This window comes from Calonectris borealis, chromosome 1 (assembly GCF_964195595.1).
Source record: "Calonectris borealis chromosome 1, bCalBor7.hap1.2, whole genome shotgun sequence".
NCBI classification, from domain to species: domain Eukaryota; kingdom Metazoa; phylum Chordata; class Aves; order Procellariiformes; family Procellariidae; genus Calonectris; species Calonectris borealis.
The window spans coordinates 16,136,161-16,159,739 of record NC_134312.1 but is presented as its reverse complement, the minus strand read 5'-3'; the positions used below and the strand labels follow the sequence as shown (position 1 = coordinate 16,159,739).

Genomic DNA, 23,579 nt, shown 5'->3' with positions numbered 1-23,579 from the left:
CAGGCCCCCGTGTTCAGTTCAAATATAGGAAGTCATTCACATCAGTCTGATAGTGGTGATATTCTTCACATTAAGTTCTCAGAATCTGAAAAATGATATGCAGTACTATGTGTTTTCTTGTCTAATTTTTTTTAATGATAAAGTACTCTGTCTTCCCCTCTTTGCCACCTTAGTTCTTGAGTTGTTATTTTTACAAGGTTGTTCAGGGAAACTGATAGAAAATCTGTTTATGTAGTGCCATAAAAAGACGTGTGAGAGAAGTTTAAAAGTAATAAGCTATAATGATAAATGCATAATAGTAAGGAAATTGAACTAAGCTAGTGCAGTGTGTTGGCTTCACCATTTATTCTGCTAAAAAGAATATTCATTTGATTGATGTGCATGTTGATCTAAATTTAGATTTGTGTTGGTATCAGCTTAGTTTATTTTCTTTCTTCCTCTGTTGTTTGGGTGCAGTAGTTTCTATAATTTGTATCTGTATATAGTTTAATTTTTTTTTATTGATTGTTGAAAAAAATCTCTCACTTTCTTAAGACGATAAATGAAATAGAAATACAATATTCTTGATATTTTCTGGTTTTTTTAAACATGCATATTGTAGCTCTAGAGTCTAAAATAAAGACCTAAACTCTGTTTAAAATTCATGCGTGTGCATGTATATGAAGAACTAATTTTATCTATGAAGCTTTCAAATATCAAGGATTTTTGTGCCTAAACGATGGTTTCAGGTTTTTTCCATCTCCTAAAGTATTTTTAACCTCACTGCTTAATTGTTGTATTTGAAATCACTTATTGTAGTACTGAAGCAAACCAGAACTTGTTTGAAAAATGCTTGCATTTGCTGTTTTTTGGGGGAAGGCTGAGAGCAATAGTGTCAGTGGTATGTCTGAGGAAGAGAATAGTGTTTTGCTTCGTATATGGTTGATGCCTCGAAGTGGCTTTGCAGTCATTAGGCTTGAAGCCTAGGTTTTATTTTACTAATAAAATCTTGAAAAATTGAAAGTAGTTGGTGGAGACATTTTTGTTACACCGATGGATGATGAGCAAATACATGTTTATGGAGAAGAAACTTGTCAAATGCTCCAGCAGCCTTCACTGATGATCTACTTAATAAATTAAAATGTATAGGTAGAATGAGTTGCAGTTATAGGAGCTATAAAGTGTAATTGGAGTGGGAAAGAGGAAAAATGTTATTTGCATTATTTCTGGTACCTTTCAAAGTGAGAAGCTTCAATATTACTAGGTAGGCTAGCAACTCTGCAAATTGATACCTACGGTTAGGAGCTTGTGGAGGAAATGTGGAAGACAGAATATAGCAACTGCTACAACCTATCAACAGGAAAACCATGTAAGTTATTACATACCGGCTCTGCCCCATTATCATGCTGTCTTTCTAAAAGAGAAATTGCAGTTCTGATACAAGTAGAGGTCTTTTCCAGTCCTCATTCTTCCCACACTAGATAGGGTGCCCAGTGAGAAATTATTCCCCCTGAGAGACAGCTGAATATGGAGGAGAACATTATTTCTCTTATTAATCAAGCAAATTAGTTTTAATGTGAGGAAAGAATGGAAGGAAAGGAGAGCCTGCCCTTTGAAAGTGGTTACTATTTTAAGCCTGTTGGTGGGTAGGCTGGAAATGTTTTTCTTTAAAGTTGTTTTACGTTGTAATACCTTTTCTGCTGTCTTGCTCTCGAAGGAGAAAGAAAAACTCAGCCAGCCCTTCCTGTTCCCCCCAGGGTAACTTCTTTCCCCCCTGCAAATTTCTCATATATTCTTCAGAAACTTATTTTGTTCACCACCATCAAAAAAATTCTAGGTGTCTACCTGGTTATTGGGTTCTTGATAATACCCTGTTTAACACTCCCACTCCAAAATCTTTAAGCTGGCATTAGCACAATAATCAATACATACTTTGGTCTAGGGTAGAATACTTCAGCGAGAATTTTCCAGTGGTGTTTGAGTGCATCTGTATGTGAGGACTATATGGCTCTTTGGACTGTCAGTTAAAGGCATACCTTCATGAATATTACAGGCTGTGATGATTACGAGTACTAAATACAGTTTGTGAGAGTATAAAAGCCGCTCTCGGTAATCTTGAAGCCTGTAGGCAAAGCAGCTATTACAGTGTACTTTGGGGCAACAAAAGTTGCTATTAGTCACAGAAATTTTAGTTTGTATTCAGTGCTCTTAATCTAGAGCAAATTTATATGCACAGTTAGAGATAGTGTGGATTAACACTTTATCTAAGATTTTAGCTGCTTATGTGATGTCCATGACCACAATACCTGGGCGTCCTGTATCTGCTTCATAGTTTCTCTTCGCATCATTCTGTTTTGTAGAAAAACAGTTTGTCTACATGCTAGAAGCCTAGGGTAGATCTGGAAAGTCTGCCTGTATTTCATGAATCTGTCTAGCCTTTATAATACAAGACCAATTTCTTTTTGAAAAATGCAGGGACTATATAAATTTTCCACATTTATTCTCTTTGTGTGTCTTTAAGCACAGATTTTTTATGTCTAACTAGACTTGACAAAGAAAGTTAAGCCAAGGCAATGCTTTGGAGTAATAATGAGCAAATTGAGGTTTGAGTGGAAAAATAGTTCGTGTATCTAAATCTTTCTCTCGGGACATTCATTTTTTTTCCTAAAGTAAAGTAATGTATTGGCGAAGTCAGAATATAAATTATTTCTTGCACTAACCTTGCTTCTGTCTAAATTGCTTTAAGCCCTCAACTGCATTGGAAGGGAGGGAGCAAAACAACCCCCCAGAACATGCAAATAATTAATGAGATTTAAAAAAATATATCGATGAAACACTGCAGAACTCTCTATTTCATCATCCAGCTTTTCAAAATTAAACAAAACCCCCCCACATCTCTAAGGAAACAGGCCTTGCAGCATGCGTAGAAGATTATTAAACACAGGATAAAAGTATAGAACCATATTTGGAGACTATTTCACCTGGATTTTGACATCTGAGAGCCATTGCTTCTAACATCAGCTAGGAAGTTAAATTAAGTGTAAAGTTATTTGCTAAACAAGGCCTATAATCATAAAGGACCTAAGAGTTAAACAAATCAGTATTGCGACTAGAACAAACTGGATATAGTGCTTTTATGTACTGGGTTGTGCCATACTGGAAAAACTTTTCATGTATATACATGTGCCTTGTATTTTGGTGCATTTCTCCTTCTCTTATCCTTCCCGATGTAACCTTACGTGTGCGTGTGACGTGGCAGAAGGAAGAAGAAAAGATACATCTATTTGGGATGAGCCAGGCATGGAGTTGGTAAGATGAATTTCTGATGAGAACTAAAGGAGTCAGATGCAAGGACGGGGAAGCTGTGAGAATTGCTACAAGGGTGACTGAGCTGCTCTTCAGAGTTACTCGTATAGGCTTTCCTCGTTTTCCTAATGATCTTTTGCTGTAAGTGGACAGAGAATGTTGATTGTTGAGTTTCATGGTCGCTTTTGTAGGAAATTGCTAAGAGCTTGACTTGTAAACCTTGCTTTAAGCTTTTTGGTTTTTAAAAACAAATCTTCAGCAATATCAATATTTTTTCACTTTGGTACCACGATATAATTCCTTTGGGTACGACTGCCATGTGTGGCAATTTGCTGGATAGCATCCTGTGATCAGCTGGGCACAAAATTGCCTTGAGTAGATTTGCACATCCACAACACAAAAAAATGAGAATGGAAATGGGATTGATCCCAAAAATTCCATAGACCAGCAGCTGCAGAGAGAACTGTGGACTGTAGAGAGTCCACATAAAATTGCTAATCTGTAATTTTAAATCTTTGTTTAAATCTGTGATTACGATGCAAAGTTTATTTTCTCTTTCTGTGCTTGCCTGAAAGCATCTATATTTTCAAAGTATGGTTAAGATCGCCGAGAGCTGCTAGTCATCGATGCTGAAGAAATGAATTCACCAAATCACTGATCTTTTTAATTTTTTAGTTTCTTTTTAGAAACACATCCAGCTGATATAATTTAATATTCTGTTCTTGTGCAGAGTCTTGGCTAATGCATCTGTTGAATGAATAAATAAATGGAAAGAAATGCAGTTTTAATTCTGGCAAAAACTATTTTTATTGCTTGCTTGTAAAATTGGCAGCAATATTCTACTCTGGGATGGCATTATTGGTTACTGACACAGTGGAATAATAGTAGCAGTTAGAAATAAATGTGAATTTAGCTGAATTTTATAGCTTGGGCTTTTATTTATTATTTTTAAGTAATTCTAGCACCTGCAAAATAATGCAAGATTTCTCTGGTTTCTCTTTTGACAAATATTCCACATTCACGGATTAATGTATAGCTTCTAATTTCCATTGATTACTATTATCTAGCAAGTGTTTGCTGGATATCAAAGCAGTCTGACACTGTGAACAGGTCATGGATTGGGCCGACCTGTTTTTTGACTGAGGCTCAAGAGAGCAGCCAGGCAGCTACTGTACCTTCCAGACAGAAAATATATTTAGAATCATTAAGGTTGGAAAAGACCTCTAAGATCATCGAGTCCAACCGTCAACCCAACACCACCATGCCCACTACACCATGTCCCTAAGCGCCTCATCTACACGTCTTTTAAATACTTCCAGGGATGGTGACTCAACCACTTCCCTGGGCAGCCTGTTCCAAGGCCTGACCACTCTTCCAGTAAAGAAATTTCTCCTAATGTCCAATCTAAACCTCCCTTGGCGCAACTTGAGGCCATTTCCTCTCGTCCTATTGCTTGTTACTTGGCAGAAGAGACCAACACCCACCTCGCTACAACCTCCCTTCAGGTAGTTGTAGAGCACGATGAGGTCTTTTCTTCATCTGCTGTTTGACTTTTGACTTCCTACTGAGTTAGTAATTTATTTTTTTTTTTTCGTATTTGAATGATATTTGAACTTTTAATGAGGAAATTCTGTTATACTTCTTCTGGAAGGACAGAATAGTATCCAAATAGTTTTAATTGCAGTACCCAACTCTTCGCTGTTCAATTTTGCTGATAAATACAGGGTTGCTCAAAATGCCTGCTGTGTCCACCTCCCAAGGCCTTCTTAGCACTGTTCCAGATCCTCTACCAAACATAGATTTGGGGTGCTGACTCAGCTGGAGCAAGGCACACTGAAGAAATCTGTGGTTGCTCAACTTGATTAAAACTCTGTGTCATCACTGCCCCGACAAGCAGTGCTCACCTTGAGTCTGTCTTGTTCAGCTGAACAGTCTGTACAAAGTAGTTATTCTATAACTCCTATAACTATGATACATATACCATAGTTATGTTTTGTACGAATGTGTATATGTATACATATGTGTATATGCATATAAAAAAGTATATGGTTATAAAATTGACTTTAATTCTCTAAAAGTGGTGTGAATTACACTCTTCCTGGCAACAGAAACAGTATAACTGTAGAAACAGTTGTTCTTTAATCAGTTGGTCTTATGCTGTGGCCTTTCTAGCAACCGTAGCCTGAGAAATTCATGTCTAACACTTTTTTTCCTGTCCTGGTCTTTAGTTATGACTAAAACTTTCCAATGTCTTTGCAGACTGGAATGGAAATGCAGTTACAAAGTTTTTTTATGACAGCAGTGAATTGTCTCACTTCAGTTGCTTTGTTACAACTCTTAAGTGCCCACTTAACAGGAATTAGCATGTGTCCTTCAGATTTTTCTATCAGAGTTGACATTACAAGTAGTTACAAACAGTAAACTGTTTGTTTCATGCTTCTAATTGCTTCACAGAAATCTTGATCCTGGTCTTCCAACATCCAGGAATGAATGAATAAATCTTTTTCAGTGCTCATGAAAATCCTTTTCTGGTGACATATGTACATTTAACACTCCAGTATAATTTCATTAAGGGAAATCTCATGATAAATTTAGGGAAAGAAGAAGCAAGCTCAAAAAAGAAGGTAGGTATCTTACTGTCAAACAAATATTAACAAAGAAAAGACTATTCCATTCAAGGAATTAAAAAGTCTGCAAGTAATTATGCTTGCAATATTTTGGAATAGATTCTGATCATTTTGGATTCTGCAGCAGATTTTAGAAATTGTAGTATTTTTGTTGCTGAGCACTTTTAAAGTTGGTGAACCCTAATGTAAAATGTTTCTTTAAGGACCTTATGACCAAATGCAGTCTCTGCAGAGGTGTGGCATGTGGGAGGAAGGTAGTAAAGCAGTTTTGAGGTGAACAAAGCCCCTGTCTGAACTGGGAGGAAGGGCTATACACCCAGCAGTGCATCAAAAGACATGGGAAAATGGGCTGTGCTAGCTGGTGCTAGAGGAGGACGAAAAGCTGAAGCCCTTAATCCTTCTGGCTGGTGTGCGTGGGATGGACAGCATGGGAGCTATGTCAGTGCTCTGGTCATTTTCATTTTCCCAGTTCTTGCTGGTTGATGAGTTTGTACCATTACTCACCTTAATGTAGTGAACCAGAGAAGAGAACCAAAACCCACTTCCCTGCTACAGTTTGTTAAAATATCCAATAATGCATTCTCCAAAGTGGCCTACATCCAAAAAGGTACCAAGAAAAAATGCTGAATTTGAAATAATGTACACTCAGCCATGGTTTGAATGGGCATTTTGACCTTGGTTTTATTTATTTTCACAATGGTGTTCATTTCCCCCCCACCACCTTCCAATTAACGAAGTTTTTCTTTTGGCATTTCTTCTGCTTAAATGTATCAGAAGAAGCATCATTATCTATATGGGGGTTGGGAACAAGGAAGGACAGACACAGATCTATTTACAGTACTAGAATCAATCTCTGCTGAAATTTAGATTTTTGTACAAATGAAGGAATAGTATTCCTGTCATCTCTTATATTTTTAATCTGAAACTTTCATTTGAAATAAAGGGGAGCTATCATGATTTGGGATTTTTCTTTGTGTAATCAAACAAGCTCTTAAAGTTTAAAAAAATTATAGATATATAGTTGAAGGTGTAAGAAAGTTCTTTTCTTCACCTCTCCCACTTTCATTCTTCGTAACTCTCCAGTTAAGTTGGTTATACTCATTGGTAGAAATAAGTAAAAGGAAAAAAATTGGGGAAAAATTAATTAATCAGCTGGGAATGGGTGAAGCATTGGACAAAATCCCAAGCAGTATTAGTTACGAGACAAAGAATGATGTTTCTGTTATAACGCTGTTCACAGGACTTGGATTTTAACTTTGGTTTCAATGTAAACTTGTTCCTCGGACAAGTAACTCGGTGTTCAACTTCTTCCCTTTATAAAAATGCTTAAAACAGTAACCAAAAATGCTGTGAGATCTAAAGATTAAAACGGTAGGCAAGTGCTATCTACTAAAAGTTATTAAAAAAACACAGTCTCTATCATTTTTGAGCAATTTTACAAACTGCAACCTTGCATGATGAATGAAAAGCAGTAGGGAAAATGATTTCACTTTCAAGCTTCATGCATCAATATGCTTTTTTAAATATCATGAGAAAGCGCTGAAGCAATTGCATGTGAATGTAGTGCTTTCCTTTCCTTAACTGTTTAAAAGATGATCATGATTGACTGTGTAAATATTGATAGCTTTAAAGATCTGAGGAAAAATTACTGTGAAAAACAGAGTTTGGGTAGACTCAAACACTGCAATTTCAACACAAGATTTTTAATGGAATGTCCTATAAGTAGTCTTAAGTAATTCTCCCTTAATAATAATAAAATAATATTGTCTCACGCTATCACCTTTGTGGAGAAAATGGCAGCCAGCAAGAAATTTCCACTACTCAAAGGATGTTTTACAATTACAATGGTTTGAAAAAATTAACAGTGCATGAAACTCACAGAAAATTCCTCTTTCATTATTTATTAAATATTAACTTGTTTGAATTGTAGACTGTCCTGTCCTTCATCATTACCTACAGAGGGGTACTTTATTCATACTTGAAGAGTGTAAACCATTCTGTGTAGTTGTGCATTGTTTTAAATTATCTGAAAAATTTATATTTTCTCTAGTTCTTTTTAGGCTTTCATTACTTGAGCTTATGTTAAAATAAGCATGAGCAAAGAAATGGTGTTGAAGTCATGCTCTCCTTTCTGTTTGTAATCTAGATATGATCTTTGATACATGAAAAAATGTGAATTGTTGTACTAGTACCCATAATTATTAGAATGAATTCACTGCTGTCTGCCTTAAGCTGATGCTTATTATCAAAAAATTGCTCTTATAATTGAGCATGGTAATATAAGAGACGAAATTATAATTCTGCCATTGTGAATATAATAAATACTGTTCCTATCTGTATTACCAAAGCAAACACATCTCTCTCGGGTGAAATGTAAAGCACAATGTTGGCTTTCTAGTAAAATACTAAGTATTATAGAGAGTTCTCTTATTGGTGGGTGTAAAACCTGTGAATAAATCAGATCTATGGATGGTAGGGTTTTCTTTATATTATTTAAAGTTTCTATCATACTGTTATGCCACACTTCCATTCCAGTTACAATAGTTATGCACTGAGTTATGTGTAGAGTGATCTGATTCTCAGGCTGAACATATCAGGCTGGATTTTGAACCAATTAGAGCATTTTTAAGTCTGGAGAAGTTTATTTTTAGTCTCAAAGGGAGTTCAATAGGCAAAGACCTCTTACAGTTTCTACTTCATGTTTATTATAACTATATTTCTCCTTGGACAAATCCTTTTTCCCTTCATTCGTGGATGGGTTAAATAAATTGGCAGCTTGTGTAGCTACAGGCAGGGCACAAAGAAAAGGCAATTCTGCCTTGGAACGTTACACTGCAGCCCTTTCACCCGCCTGTGAATGACATTTTTTCTTCTTTCTTTCTGATCTGAAGCTTTATTTATAAAGTAATAGTCTACTGTGCTACGGCAGCACAGAAATCGGGGTTATGAGGTTGATGCAGAAAGAGGGTAGATGGAAAAATGAACTGGTATACATACCTGTAGAAGGAAAATAGTTATGCTGCTCAGTTTCCCTGGATAAATGATCCCACTTGAGAAGGCACGAGTGCAGTGATCCCATTCCTAGGGAAGTTCTTCTCTGAATTCGTGTTTAGAAAATAACAAGTCATGAACTCCTGAAGTTTCTGGGCTTGAGCTTCTGTTTCTAGCCCCAGTTTCAGGTTTGAAAGTCTGAGCTGTGAAAGTTTTGGCTCATCAGATTCACAAATTCCGAAGTGTAACTTATCTAAAGCAGGTTGAGGTACTTGCACCATGTATTATGTAATCTTATCCTTAGAAAGATTCACCCCCTCCCCCCCCAAGGTAGTCAAAGGAGAAGTTGTTGTTTTATATGGCTGTGTTCTAATACATAACAGGTGACCTACTTTTGTACTTTCTACATGGGAACACAAAAAACAACACTATATTTATGTACTTCGAGATCTTCCTACACATTTCTCTGTCCTTCCTTTCTTTAGTTTTTTTTTCCCTTTTTTATGTTCTATGCCCAGACGTGAGAGGCTCAATGAGAATTTTTAAATTTAACCAGTGTACAAAATGTGCATAAATTTCTACATAATGTAATCCTAAATGTTCATTTTCACATTTCTTTGAAAAGAAAAAGGGTTTTTTTAATATTTGTGTCTTACATATACTTCTGTATTTGTCTGAATTTTAGGTTTTGGTATACATCTCAAATTTTTTTTAAATTCCCTTTTAAGAAATTGTTGGGTCTTTTTATTTAGTTTTTAGTTTTTTTCTTGGCAAGGGAGGAACTTGACTCTTGCATAATTGACTGTGAAAAACATATTATTAAAATTGATACATACAAAATACTGTTAAATGTATAGTTTAAATTAGACTTTTCCCTTTGCACTGACCTTTTCTACTTTATAATAAAACATATTATTGTAACAAAGTCAGCAGAAAATTTTCAGGCAGTAATGTTTTTCAGATTCATGGCATCTGTTCAATTGGTGTTTATGAAGCACTTTGAGATACTCAGATGAATGAGGCTATATTAGTGTATGTGTTAGATGGCACCGTTCGAAGGAGCAGCATGTCTGAATAAATGCATCTTGGACTTTTATAAATTTAGTTATATACAAACCCTCCTAAGAAAAATAGACTATGAAAGGCAAAACATAAGCATTAAATTCCTTGGATGTCTTTTATTGGGGAACCAGGATTGATGAAGGCACAATATGTTGCAGGCTTTATTTCACAGTTCTGCCAACACGAATCCAATCTGAGCTAGAGCACAGCTGCTATTCCTGCCAGTCCTCCTCTCTCTCCTGATGAGCTTGCTTTGTTTTTCTGTGTTCTCTTAAAACGAAGACTGTTTAATGATCATCGCTAATGAATTAGGGCTTTTCAGGGGCTTTTCTTTACAGAGTGCTTCTCCCCAGCATTAAAATATTCTTTACTGACACAGTATAGGGTAAGGCAATGAGGAAAAATAAATGTGAAGTTGAAGATGGATTGTGATGGATAGAAATACATAGAGAAAACTAGATGTTCTTACAACAATTGTGCTATTCTTTTTATCCCTGTAACACAGTTACTCCTCCTCCGCCCCCCACACAACAGATTTGTAATGAAAGAATAGAATCTTGTGCAGGCTGCAACTCCCAGAGGTAAAACCCACAGTACTAGACTTCCATCTGTATAGCCTATTTTATTTCAGAGAGATTTCATTTAGTTTTCCTTGGTTAAATTAGTCTGAAATACTGTCTTTGCAAGTTCATTAAAATTATTCTATAATGGGCGTGTACTGTAATTTTTGAAGTTTTATATTCAGTTTCTTGGTAGTAGTGCTTGCTATTTACCTGATGTTCTTGTCATCCTTTCTGCAATGTCCTGATGTTTGTTATGCTCTCTTGCCTTTTCACTCACCTTCATGGCCAGAAGTGCTACTCCTGATCCGTTCTCCATAGAAGTCTCTCTCTCTCCCCTTCCACACCCATAATAAAACACCAGAGTAAAAAAAAAAAAGTCACCTGTGTTAGTTACGTGTAATTGGAGTGGGGAAGGGAATCCTCTTTGGTTGAATAATATATTTTTATAGAATTTAAGAAGATTATTTCACCAGAATACTTATCTGTAATGTTTGATTTACCAAAATAGCCCTTACTGATTAGTTAAGGCTTTTATCTCCTTGGAGAAACCTGGATTTGAAATAAAGGTATAAATGTAAGGAAAAAAAAAAAAAGCTCCCTGGGGAAGGGGGTGGTGCTGGGTTTTGTTTTTACTCTTCAACAAGCGTGCTAAAATGTACTGAATCAATACTTTCAATCAATATACCCGTATTCAATAGTTTCTTAGGAGCGCTTAGACCTACATAGGAGGCCTAATTCTGATGAGACCTGCACATATGGATCGTTTAATAACCTGTAAGGTACAGCGGCAAGTCAAGCTGCAGTGCCGAGTGTAGGACTGGGACAGCCTGCTGAGAACTTTGCTCACCTGTCGCAGAGCGAGCACAGCGTCGTCGCTCCACAGACTGGGAGCGCTCCAGGGCTCAGGGACTTCTGCTCTTCACTGGCTTGTGAGACAGCATAGCATTAGCCCTCTCTTTTGCCAAGTAATAAATCCCTCTTCCCCCAAACCGTGAGCAAATAGCTGAATTACTATGAATATACATAGGATCCACCTAAGCTACTTTTGTGAAGGGCGGTGATTGAACTCATGAAAAAGGCTGATAGTAAGTATTATCTGAATAATCTGGATTTGTCTAATTGCCATTTAAAAGCTCCTTTACTTCTCCCATGCAGAGTTTACCCTTCCTGAAGGTATTTGTTTCAATACCAGATAATCTGCCACTTTGTCTTCATAAGTTTGTTACTTTGCTCAACTCTGCTTTCTTCAGAGTTTGCACTTCGGCTTTGAAATTTTTGAGTGGTTTTGCCAGAACTAATTTATGCGTTAGCTTATTTATATGTTGTATGGATGTGTTAATTAGTTATTGAGTAAATGGAAATCAGAACAGATACAGTAATTGCTGAGTAAGGTGGTGGAAACTTGATGCCAGTACGAACCAAAACTATATAGGGTTCTGTATTTTAATGCTTCAATGTGGAGCTTCATATACACAGTGGATTAAAGATTGGCTTCCATGTTTGGTTAATTGATATAAATTGTTCTCCTGTGATTCTTTTCTCCTTGCATCTCTGCCACACACAGGTACTTGTTCCTTGCATAGGTGCCGATGCACGTGCGTCCGGAGGAGTGAGGCGCTGATGCAAGGGACTGATCTGGCTGAAAGCTAATGGGGTCATTCTCAGCAGAACGCTTGTGTGGGTGTGGAGGAGGGGAAGAGACAACATGGCTGGGAGATGTGGAAGGGAGGGAGCCACAGCGACTGGAATTTAAATTGCTAGCATAAACTGATGTGGAACTGAATCACAAGAGGCTTGGGTCTGATACCAGATCTCGATATCTTCCCTTTCTTAAAATCTGTAGTATGGTCAGATTATATACAAGTAAGTGTCTGAATCATCACTGTTCCCCTTCTCCCCCCCCTGGAGGTCTCTGAACACTCAGTACATTCCAGAGGGGTGGGAGAAAGCTGACCTTATGGTCAGCTTATACTCAGAAAGGGTAAATGGAATATCTCATAACCTGGGTCAGTTTAACATTTGCCTTTGACAGAATAATTTTTGACTAAAGATGTGGGACGTAACAAGTAACAGACAATCATAATTCTAATCAGTACTCCTGAAAATAATTTTTGCTTTATCTTTATTGTGATAACATTCTTTTAACATTGCACATGGGTATGGGATGATCTGCATGCTGTGGATTGAGATTGCTACGGTGTATGTTGTGGTTTTAAATACTTTTTTCTAAATGTGGACGAGAAAATTAAGTCATGAATTTTGCATAGACTCTGAGACAAGCATTGAACATAGCCGTTTTGCTAATAAAGCTTGCAGGATCCTTTTGTCACCCTTTTTCGCCCTTAATTTCTGCAACTACAAATGGAAAGAGTTTAATAAAAGGTAATAAACTAATTTGATTTTTTAAAATAAGATTACAAGTCTGATAAAGCTTAAATGTATTAACACTATTGAATTCTGTAGACCTTTTAATACATTTTAAGAAAAAAAAATCAAGTAAAAGATAAAAAGAAAAAACCAAACCCTGAGCAACTAGAATGATAGAGTCAATGGCAGAGCAGCTTTGCCTTGAAAAAGAATGGTTTCATCTTCGTTGTCTTCTTTTGTAGAGTTTATTCCATCCCAAGATCTGCAGACTCCTGAAGCTTTCCAACCATTTTCATCTTAGAGCTGGAGGTCTTTTGTGTACATAGCATGTTGATGAAATTTTGGTGTAATTTTTTTTTTCTGAACACCTCTGATTTTTATTTTAATTTTCCTTGTCACATATTTTTGAAACTCTTACATAATTCTTCATTAACTTTTTTTGCAGCACAAAATATCCTGTCTGTCAGAAGCTAACTTACAATTCCATTCTTCATCCATCCACCAAGCATCTATTGTTACTTTTTGAATTTATAATGTCTTAATTTCATGAAACAGTAGAAGTATAGTACATCTAATATAAGTGTTAATGCTGTTTTAAAAACTTACGGGATGGGAGAAGAATGAGAGTGGCAGTTTCTGTAGTCACTGGCTTGGGGTCTAAGGGAATCATGGACATGAGCCCTGCTGTGTGAGCAGAAGCAGCTAATTAGGGCGAAGCATCAGACATAATTCTCTTCGGTTTTGTTCCTTGATCAATATGCAGGTACCTCTTGGTCATATCGATCTTTTCTGCTTATTTAATGTACTTTCATTTTATGAGACCTATACAATCATTAAATGGAGTAGTTTGAATTGGGTTTGAATTATTTTCACTTGCTGTGACATTGTTTTTAACATACTGGGTTCATTTACTGGATATCTGTACTGTTAGCTGCCATTAAGATAAAAATAGCTCATCTACAAAACCAGGTAACTGTCTGTAGCCAAGTGTCTCAGGTTAAATGATCTGACCTACTTGAGAAAGTTGCACAGATTTGGAATCTCTATTTCAAAATGTCAGGTATTGTCCAGTAGTTTGTTTTTGTTGTATTTCTTTTTTTTTATTTTTACTCTGAAAACTGGGGAAATACTAATTCACAGCAGAACAATTTGGTCCCAGTGTGAACAGTGCTGAAGATCGGTTTGCTTAGAATAGACTTTTGCTGAGCAGCAGCCCATGCACTGCTGTGTGACAGCATCATTCTTAATTCTCAGCTTGCTGTCTGCCTGGCGGTGCGTGCTGGAGGGGCTAGCTGGAAATCAAAATAGATGCCTCTTATGGAGCCCTGTTGGTGCATACTCTGACATTGTGCTCTTTCAGTGATGAGGTGCCTGGTTAGCTTAGGTCTGATCTACACTAGAAAAGTTTTGCTGGTATGGCTCTTCCAGATAATTCTTTCAGCATACGTGTAGTGGTGCAAATGCATTTTTGCCAGTGCAGCCTGTGTTAGCTCCTGAATGCAATGGGATAAATTACCCTGGCAAAACCACTTTTGTACATTAAGGCTTTTTGCTGGTATAAAAATACTCTGGACCTTTCACTTCATTACCATGATGCTGCACTAGGAAAAGTTTGTAATCTAGAGCTGGATTTAATATAACTCTTTTAGTAAAGAATAGAACATAGAATCAACTGTGTTACACTTAGTAAGCAAGGCTAGCGAAAAATACTGCATGAGTCATAATGAATACTGTGAGTCTTCTTTTCTATCCCCCTTTTTTGTCCTCAAAACAATTTGGTGGGGCTGGTTTAACAGATGGGCAGAAAACCTATCAGTGTGTGTTGGAAAAGTGTTTCCAGATGAAGAACAGTTTTCTTAAGTCATTTGCACTCTTTTTTTCTTTGTTCAACATTGACTGAACTAGTCAAAACATTTTAAGCATATTAAGAAATAACATATTAAGCAAGTCCATAAAATAATTAAATTGAAACTAGCTGCTAAGAGTTCTTAGAAATATTTACATTAATATTTGACTCAGTATAAATCTTATGATAACTACTTTTGAATCTTCTAGGAACCTTGTGCTGAAGATAAAGAAAATGTTTGTCAGGGTTGGTGTGCTGTTTCATACTGAAAATATTTAGGATGGTAAATTTATTTCTGAATCCAAAATGAGCTGTGCTTTCACTTTGCTGTAAGTGCTCGGATATGATGAGGCAGAGAGACATAAGGTTTATGGCTATCCTTCCACGAAGATGTTTTGTAGAGTTATTTAGGTGTCACAGCACCCTTTGTTTTTCATGGACTGCATTTCAGTTCATTTCCTTGTACAGCATTTGTGCTGTGGTGCTGTGCTTGAATTCAGGTGGAGGCTTTAATGGTTCTTCCTTATCTGTTTTGGTCCTAGTCACTGCTATTGTGAACTGTGAAGGTCTGCCCTCTGCATGTTCTTTGAGAGGACCCAGCCTCTTAAAATTCATGTAAGGTTAATAGTCTGCATAATTTTGCAGAGTATGAGCAAGTACTTGGCAGGAGGTGCCAAAAAACTGTGGCAGATTTATATTGTGCTCTGTAGTCTCAAAACAGGTTCAAAGGACACTGATGATAACAGGTGACTAATAATACATGATAAAATAACTCTTCTGTGGTGGAGATGAGTCAGGTAGTTATCAGTTTCTAAACACATTTGCAAAGCAAAATCCATCTAACGGGAGATTTGGAAGTTTTTTGGATTTGTGATTTGCTGGAATCCTGCTAAAATGTGTATGTAGATTTTGGGATCTTTTTTCCTGTCCACACTGCATGAAAAGGGGTGGGAGAATCCTGTAATTTGTTATACATCCAGTGGCAGTAATTCTCAAGCCCTGGCAGTGTCTCCAGTATGCTTTCCCTTACATAAGAGAAATCTCTGGTCTGCAGTTTTTTTCCCATTAAGATGCTTTCTCTCTTACCTCTGCCTGCAGGCTCTCCGTGCAGTTCTCACTGGTGAATCGTCTGATCCCTCTCAAGCCCTTGCTGGAGGGGAGCCAGCAAAGTGATCACTTTCAGAGCAGGCAGTGAGAAAAGTGTAGCTGAAAAACAGCTTCTTAACCTTTCTCCATAAAGCATATCACTTGCAAGTGGGGATACTATAGCTTCCTTTGTTATCAGGCCCAGACTTCTCACACTGTGCCTCTTTTTTTCAGAAAATTTCTTTGAAGATCTGGCCTAGCTGCTACTTGTTCTCTGGGAAAAGGAAAGGCAGTACTATGCCTCCATGACTGCATTGCTAGCTTCTGGCAATGTAGGACTGAAAATCGTATGCTACTTATAATATATATTTCCAAATTTTTAGATCTGAACTTTAAAGATCCCATTTAGTTCTCAGGACTTCTGAAAACCTTGAGAATGCAAAGCAAGGGTTCCCTAGAAGTTCAGAACTAGAGAAACAAATTAAAATATAAATACCAATGTTGTTTTAAAAAAGTTAGACCCATGCCATGGTTTCTTGAAGGCTGACTCATTTTTTGAACTCTTGACACTGTTGCTGCTGATGTTTGCTTTCTCTGTCATTTTCCAGGGAAAGAAACAGTGGTTAGGTCCCTCTCTCCATCTTCTGCTTCCTCTTTCCTGACTGTACACCAGATTTTCCAGCTTTACTTGGGGCAGAGGGTAAGGGAGGCTGAGACTCACCGCAGCTTGAGTGGTTAATTGGAGAGTGCAGGTAGAATGAAGAACTACAAACAGTCCTGAGACTCCCAAAATATGGGTCCTCAAAGATGTGAAGCATGGGTGGAAGTATTCTGAAATGTTCTGCTTTATCAGACCAATGAATGGTCGTTTCTTTTTCTGTTTTTTTCTCCTCTCAGGAATGCACTTCTGGTGGTTTGTGCATTTTATTAACTTAACATGATTCCCTCAGTGAGCCCAGATAGACGTCCCTCTTCTTAGTTGCTGTGGGGCCTTTGATACTCAATTTCGCTTTTTTCATCTCACTGTATTTCTAAAATTGGAATTGTGTTCAGCTTATTTTAACGCTGCAGTAGGCTTCATACAAAACTTTTCTGTCATTTGTTGTGGTGTATGAACTCTGAGTGATTATTTGTAAATATATACCCACCCACCCACCCTTTTTTTTTTTTTCTTTTCACAAGCCACTACTTGTTGTGGTTGTATATGAGAAGATGGAAAACTGGCATTCTCTAAACGAGCCAATGAAATTATTTTCCTATTTCCTGCTGTCAAATATAAAATTTTATTATTGAAGCCTGATGCTCCTAAGGAGTGTTCTGTCTTACCTAGAATGCCTTTGAAAATCTGTCTGCTTTCCCCTACTCCAGCAATTTGCCTTGATTCCTAACGCTGCTTGCTAAAGTCAGACCAAGCATAATTAACTTTGTGGATGAAAATGAGTCTTTGGAAGAGTTAGATGAAACTTGGAATTGTTGCTTTCTGGGAAGGTTTGACATTTTGAAGTCCGGTTTTCATGCAATTAATGACAAATCTAAAACTGTAGGAAAACAGAAATCAGAGAGATGTGTACTTTGGAATTGGATAGGCCTTACTTGTTTTTCCCCTCTAAATTATTTCATAACATAATATGACATAATTAAAATATTTTTCTTTAAATAGGAAGCAATAGCTGCTTCCAAACAGTTACTGAAATAGCTTATAAAACAATGCATTTAATTTTGATTTCTCACTTATAACAGCATGCAAACATGGATTAAAAAAAAAAGCCAGTGTCTTGCAGAGGCTACAGTTTTCATTCTTAGTTCCTTTGTGTAAAACAAATGGAAACTCTGTTAAATCTGGAATTTTTATACTCGTACTCGAGTAATTCCTTGTCCTAAGGCCTTATTCCCTCTTTAGTGCTTGCTCTTGAAAAGGGAAGGAGCTGAGGTCCATCCGAGCTGTCCTAGCAGCTCACTGGTGGCTGTGCTGGCCATCATGGGCAGGACCAAGGGCTGCTGATCTGATGGCGGACTCTGCCCCTCTGAGGGCACCGCTAACAAGAACCTCTGCCAGGTTCTTCTACTTCAGTCAGTCCTAATAAGCCATTTTATTTACAGGTATGATCTGTGTAATGTCTCCTGAAGTGCAGTCAGCTAATCCTGCCTTTTTAGTTACTTACCATGACTTTAATTGGATCAGAAAACAGCATGAAATATAAAGTAGTAATGTAATAGAGTTCGCACAGTGGGAGGACTCTTGCTGTAAGCTGCAGCCAGAGTACTGTGTTCCTAGACTGTCTCCATCTGCAATGGCTGGCACCTGCCTCCTAGCTCTGCCACAACATCTGGACTGCTGTGGTGCAGAAGTCTGCTGTGATGCAAGTACCAAGACAGCCACGTTCATTTAGGATGTTCAGTAGCTGGAATTTGTCAGTATTTCAGGTTCTCAAACCTTGGAAAAAACTTTTTGTACTGAGAATGATTGACCAGTGTTGAGCCCGAGTGTGCCAGTGTATCTTGCTGGTGCTTTTGGAGTAGTTAGACCTTAAGGCCCTTTTGATGCTTTCTGTTTGCCACTTTCTCACTATTTCAGCAATCCAGTGCTATGTAAGTACACCAGTGTCTTCAAAACCAAAATGCAAATCTTTCTTCCTTTTCTAAAGGGCATTGCATAGGTTGAGTAGTTACTCAGCATAGCTGCTTCTCTTGGGAAGTCAGGCAGACCTTCACATTAACCTTCATATTGCAGATGTTGTCATGTTTCCAGTCAAGACTCTTTGCTGCTGCTACTTCTTGATTTCCAGTGCTTCAGTGATAAATGGCCATGAGTGTACTGATGTTACTGTTAATTTTGAAGACCGTTGATAATCTTTACTTAATTTTCTGCTAAAGATAAATAGTTATTTTCACTTTTTTGTTATTTTCTTTTTGCTTGGCAGAATACGCTTTCTGGATGTTGGGAAAAAATACATCTTAATTGTGGTGCAGTGTAATAATTTCTTTACTTCAGGATTGGGTTCCTATAAGAAAGTTCAGTATATGCTATTGAGAAATTGTTTTTCCCCTGAATTTTTTAATTCTTTTTTTTCCCCTTGAAGGAAAAGGTGTTTAATTTAAACAATGGTAATGTTAGTTTTAGAGAAGAATCTGTTTCTTTCCTGATCTTGAAATGATTCATAACTATCAGCAGTGAATTCCACAAATTATGTTTTGTGAGGCTCGAGAAAAGGCTGTTGTCAGACTAAATATTATTTAGAATTAGAGGAACTGTAATAAAAATTATGATAGAATCATATGAGTACACAATGAGTCTGTTTTCTCAATTTTATTTTTAAGTATTAAGTTGCTAGACATCTTTTATCCTTCAAGCAGCACATTATTTTTTCTGTCCATGCAACTTTTTTGTGTCAATTATTAGATATAATTGGCTGACAAATGTAGGTAATAATAACTGGCTCATAGATAATTATGTAATTCTACAAAGAAAATATCGGCATTATTTATTTAGTAACAGTTATTCGCTAAATTAAATGTTATCACCCATCTGTTAACAATTTGTGCCTTTAACAACTGAAAGACTTGCTTGAACTTACTGTTTGCTTCCTTGGATATGCAGTCTTTTTAAAAAAAAGTTCTTGATATTTTTAGCATTTAGCTCATTATTTTGAACTCTGCTATCAAAGACATTAATTTTTAATTTTGTGTCTGTGTGGCATTAATGATAGTAGAACGCAAACGTGTCATCAGTACCATATTTGAGAAGTCTTAGCTTTTCATTTTTATCTGTTTCAAAATAATAGAGGAAAAACTATGGCTTCTGTTTCTGTTTACATCAGTGTTTAATCATACTGAGAAGGCAAGTACATTTTTATAAAATCTTAATCTAAGGTAATTCTCAACCTTCATACATGTATGTGCTTCCTAATTTTAACAATATAAGTATGTTTTTATTGGAAAAAATCATGGTCAGTATGCATGAAAGATCCCAGGCTAGTAGTAATAAATCATAATATTCTTTTAGGATGTTGAAGAACTTTTACAGGTAGCAGAAAAGGTATGGTGCCACAGCTGCCTAAAGGCAGACCTGGAGCATGTATTAGGGAGTTGTTTTATTTTGTTCCATCTTTGAAGAGCAGCTGTGCAGGTATGCTGTTCATATTCCCTTTCACTGGTGTTTGTAGGTGAGCAATGATCCAGGTTTGTGATCTAGCAGGTTTGGAGGCTATGGTGAACACTGCAGAGCAGGTCATACGGGGTAGGTTGGGAGGGATGTGACGTTTCCTTTAGCTTCCTTGCGTTCATGTTACTGCAGGTACAGCTAAACATTATATAGTAAGTGCTAAGAGCGAGAGCTGTATTTTACCAATTTGTATCTATATAACTTTTTTAGCAAATTGCAACAAATGTTGGGGGGAGGAGGGGGAGGAAAGGTTTAAAGCTGTTTTCTTTTTTCTGTTTCACTATCAAAGTCATACAAGATAGAAGGTATTAAAGCATCATCAGAGGTAACTGCTGTCAGTCGTTGTGTCATGGTTAAATACTTTGTATTTCTATTGGAAGGTCAAAAGACAGACACCTGTGGAGGCTAACTTCAAATGCAAGTATTTGGAATCCGAACATCGTTATGTTCAGTTTGGCTTTCAAACAACATTCTTTTCTTGCCCATCTTTTTATTACTGTTGCTAAGTTTTATTATTGCTAGAAGAATTGGCGAGAATGTTGGCAGACTGGGCAGATTTCTGCCATAGGCTGATCTCTAAATTTTAAAAAGGTTTTACTGCAGGAGATAAGATGTATTGCATGATGGTTTAAAATTTTGTAGTTATGTTCAAGTTGTCTACAAAAGCACTCTGGATAACACAAGGTTCACTTTGTTCTCCCACAAAGTATCTGAGGTACATAAAACCTGTGTGATTTATAGCCTATGCAACATCTGTTGACTCTAAAGATGATAAAATCAAGTAAATCTGCAGCTAATTGCAGGAAGTTATTGATGGTGTGCCAAGGAAGAGGTGGGAGGAATTAAATATGCATTTACTAAAGATAAAAATTACCTATATTCTAAAGTACCGAGAGAGTTAACATAGCTGATACTAAAGAAAATGCAGTTCTGCTTTTGCAGAAATGTTTTCCTGAAGGTGTAAGTATGAAAGGGGTGAATGATGGGTGTTGAAAAGAGGCAGGAAAGACCCATAAGGAGAGAGGAATATGAAAGAAATATTTGCGGCTTATATATATAGTAAAGGAAAAAGTAGTATTCCCCCTTATCCAGGGGCCAAGATAATAGAATGATTTTTTTTAAAAAATTGATTTTACAGCACTGTAGCACTACTGATCTTAAAGTATCTCCTGGCATTTACAAGTATGTGTTAGAAGTGATCCATGTTCTCTCATGTACAAACTGACATTTTTGGATGCATGTTTTAGTGCAAAAATAATGATAAAAACTCAAAAAAAGTAGGATATATCTCACTGAAATGAAAAAATGAAATGCAGCTAGAAATGACTCAGTAAGGTAATTGTAGACTTGTACACCTTAAGTCTGTAACTGTCCATGTATACCTTTATCCAGATGTAAAAGTATTCAAGAATTAGGTCATTGACCATTAACATAATGAATTAAAACACACAAATGAACCAACATCTCTTCTGCCCTCCTTTGAGGGCACTGATTCAGCGAAGTCAGCCATCTTTGCCGTCTCAGCAACTGGTGGGATGTTTGAAAGAAGTTATTTCTGACTAAGATTTTTGAAACGTATAATCCGTTTTCCTTCATTTTCTTTTATCATTGCATGTGTCTGTTGCAACATGGTATGGTACTGATGGAAACTGAATTATTGTATCTTTACATAATGCTCTATATTGAGAAATTCTACTTAGCTATTGAATGATAACATATTAATAATATTTAAAAGCTGCCAAAAATACTGGTATTTTCAGGCCAACATGTAAATTTAGGTTATCATTTATATCCCTCTACTCATGGCTTTAGTTATGATGCTAACTTAGGTAAATAAGGGAGAGCCGAAGTCACGTACCTTCATTTAGATGAGTCCTTGTCTTTGTTCGGGAAGAGGTGGTTTTCTTCAGCCACTCCAGTAGTACCGTTGGAAGGGCATAATTCCTTTACATGGCTTTATGATGCAGTTGCAATATATTTTCAATGCAATTATCTCTTGCAGATATGAGAGTACATTTCTTTTCATCCTGCTTCATTTTATATACCGATGTGATGTTCCATTTCAAGGAGGACTGCTTTTGGTCACCTGTTGGGATTTTAAGAAATATTTTCCTGACAGTAAAAATCCTGATTAATGTCTGCTTGAAATTTATTAAAAACAAGTTTTATTCATCCGTTTGTTTTCAAATTTTGGATTCTTTCCTGAAATTTGAGGAGAAACGCCATTGGCATTGGTAATGAGCAAGCAGCGCAAAGCTACGGGCTTAGGTGGGGGTGGGGAGGAAACTGTCAAGGTAGAAAGCAGATGATGGCACTAAATTACTCTTACAGATTAATAAGACCAAACTGTATGAACCGATTTGTATTTGTATCCTTTCACAAGTTACATTCCTTCATATTTTTCTGTATCTTATTTTTGAGCATAATGTCATTCTCATCTTTTTCAAGTTCATTTCTTCAGTAATCCCCCACTTGGGCGTCATCCCTCTCCTGTTCCATATTGTACCTTTCTGTCCCCCTTTCTGTTTCCATCTTTTTCACGTATGCTGTACACATTGCTTTGCATCTGTGATGCTATGAAATCTCTTCCAAACAGAATTAGGACAACTAGATTTTTACTGGCAACATTCTTTTATTTTTACTTAGCTCCAAAAAATGCCCAAGAGGAGTATTGACTTGTAGAGGGATTACTGCTTTGTTGCCACAATAAATTTGATTTTGAAAGTCCACATACATCTGAAGAGCAGTTCCTTAGCTGTGCAGTGTCTAAAGTAAACTTCAATGAATTTATTATGGAGAAGTGGGTTTTTTGCTCTGTTTACTTTTAATGAAGAACGATCTTAATTATCAGAATAAAATGTGGACTTTGTAAATGATATAGATATTGGTTTTGTTTTCATGATTGTAACTTTTGCTTCACATTACGGACCTGTTGTGCTTGTACTTTCTAGGTATTGGTGTAAGAAATTTTCTTTTGAATGTTTTCTGATTTCTAGGCCATAGCTCAGATAGAATATTTAGGGTGGAGTTGGTTTCAGCTCCATCCAAATGCTGATGATGAATCACATGAATGTTTTGGGAGTATCTTATCACAGAGAATTTAGAAAAAATGCAGTTTTAGTTACTAAAAATGTTTTGGGAGCTCTTGAGGAAGTTTCTCAAATCAGCTTCTTTTGAGGGAAGACTTAAGAAGCTTAGGGTGATTTTTAGAGTTCTGGATCTTAATGTTTCACACTTCACCAATTTTAACTGTATTAAAATACAATGTGTGCATTCCTGCAGGTTAATATCCTCCTCGGGTAAGGTGTACAGCACCACAAGTACGGTATTCTCCCCAGATGTCTGATCAGAATTTCCTATGCTGTAGCTTGTGTCTCTTGCCTCTTGTCTTATTCATGTGCACCGCTGAGAAAGGTCTGGCTCTGTCTTCTCCTGACCACTACCTGTTAGGTAGCAGGAGACAGCAGTTAGGTCTCTTCTTAATCATCTCTTTTCTAGGTTAACAAACTCAGTTCTCTCGGCCTCTCCTCATACTCATATGCTTCAGTCCCCTTCAGTCCCCTTCAGTCCAGTCTTGGTGGTTCCCTGTT

The 23,579-nt window shown here is 36.9% G+C and overlaps 1 protein-coding gene across 2 annotated transcripts in view; it reads left to right on the top strand.

Annotated features, from left to right (window-relative positions):
- The window catches only part of COG5 (component of oligomeric golgi complex 5), a 189,735-nt gene that overhangs the window by 46,172 nt on the left and 119,984 nt on the right, over positions 1 to 23,579 (top strand). The gene's annotated exons all lie outside the window — the stretch shown is intronic.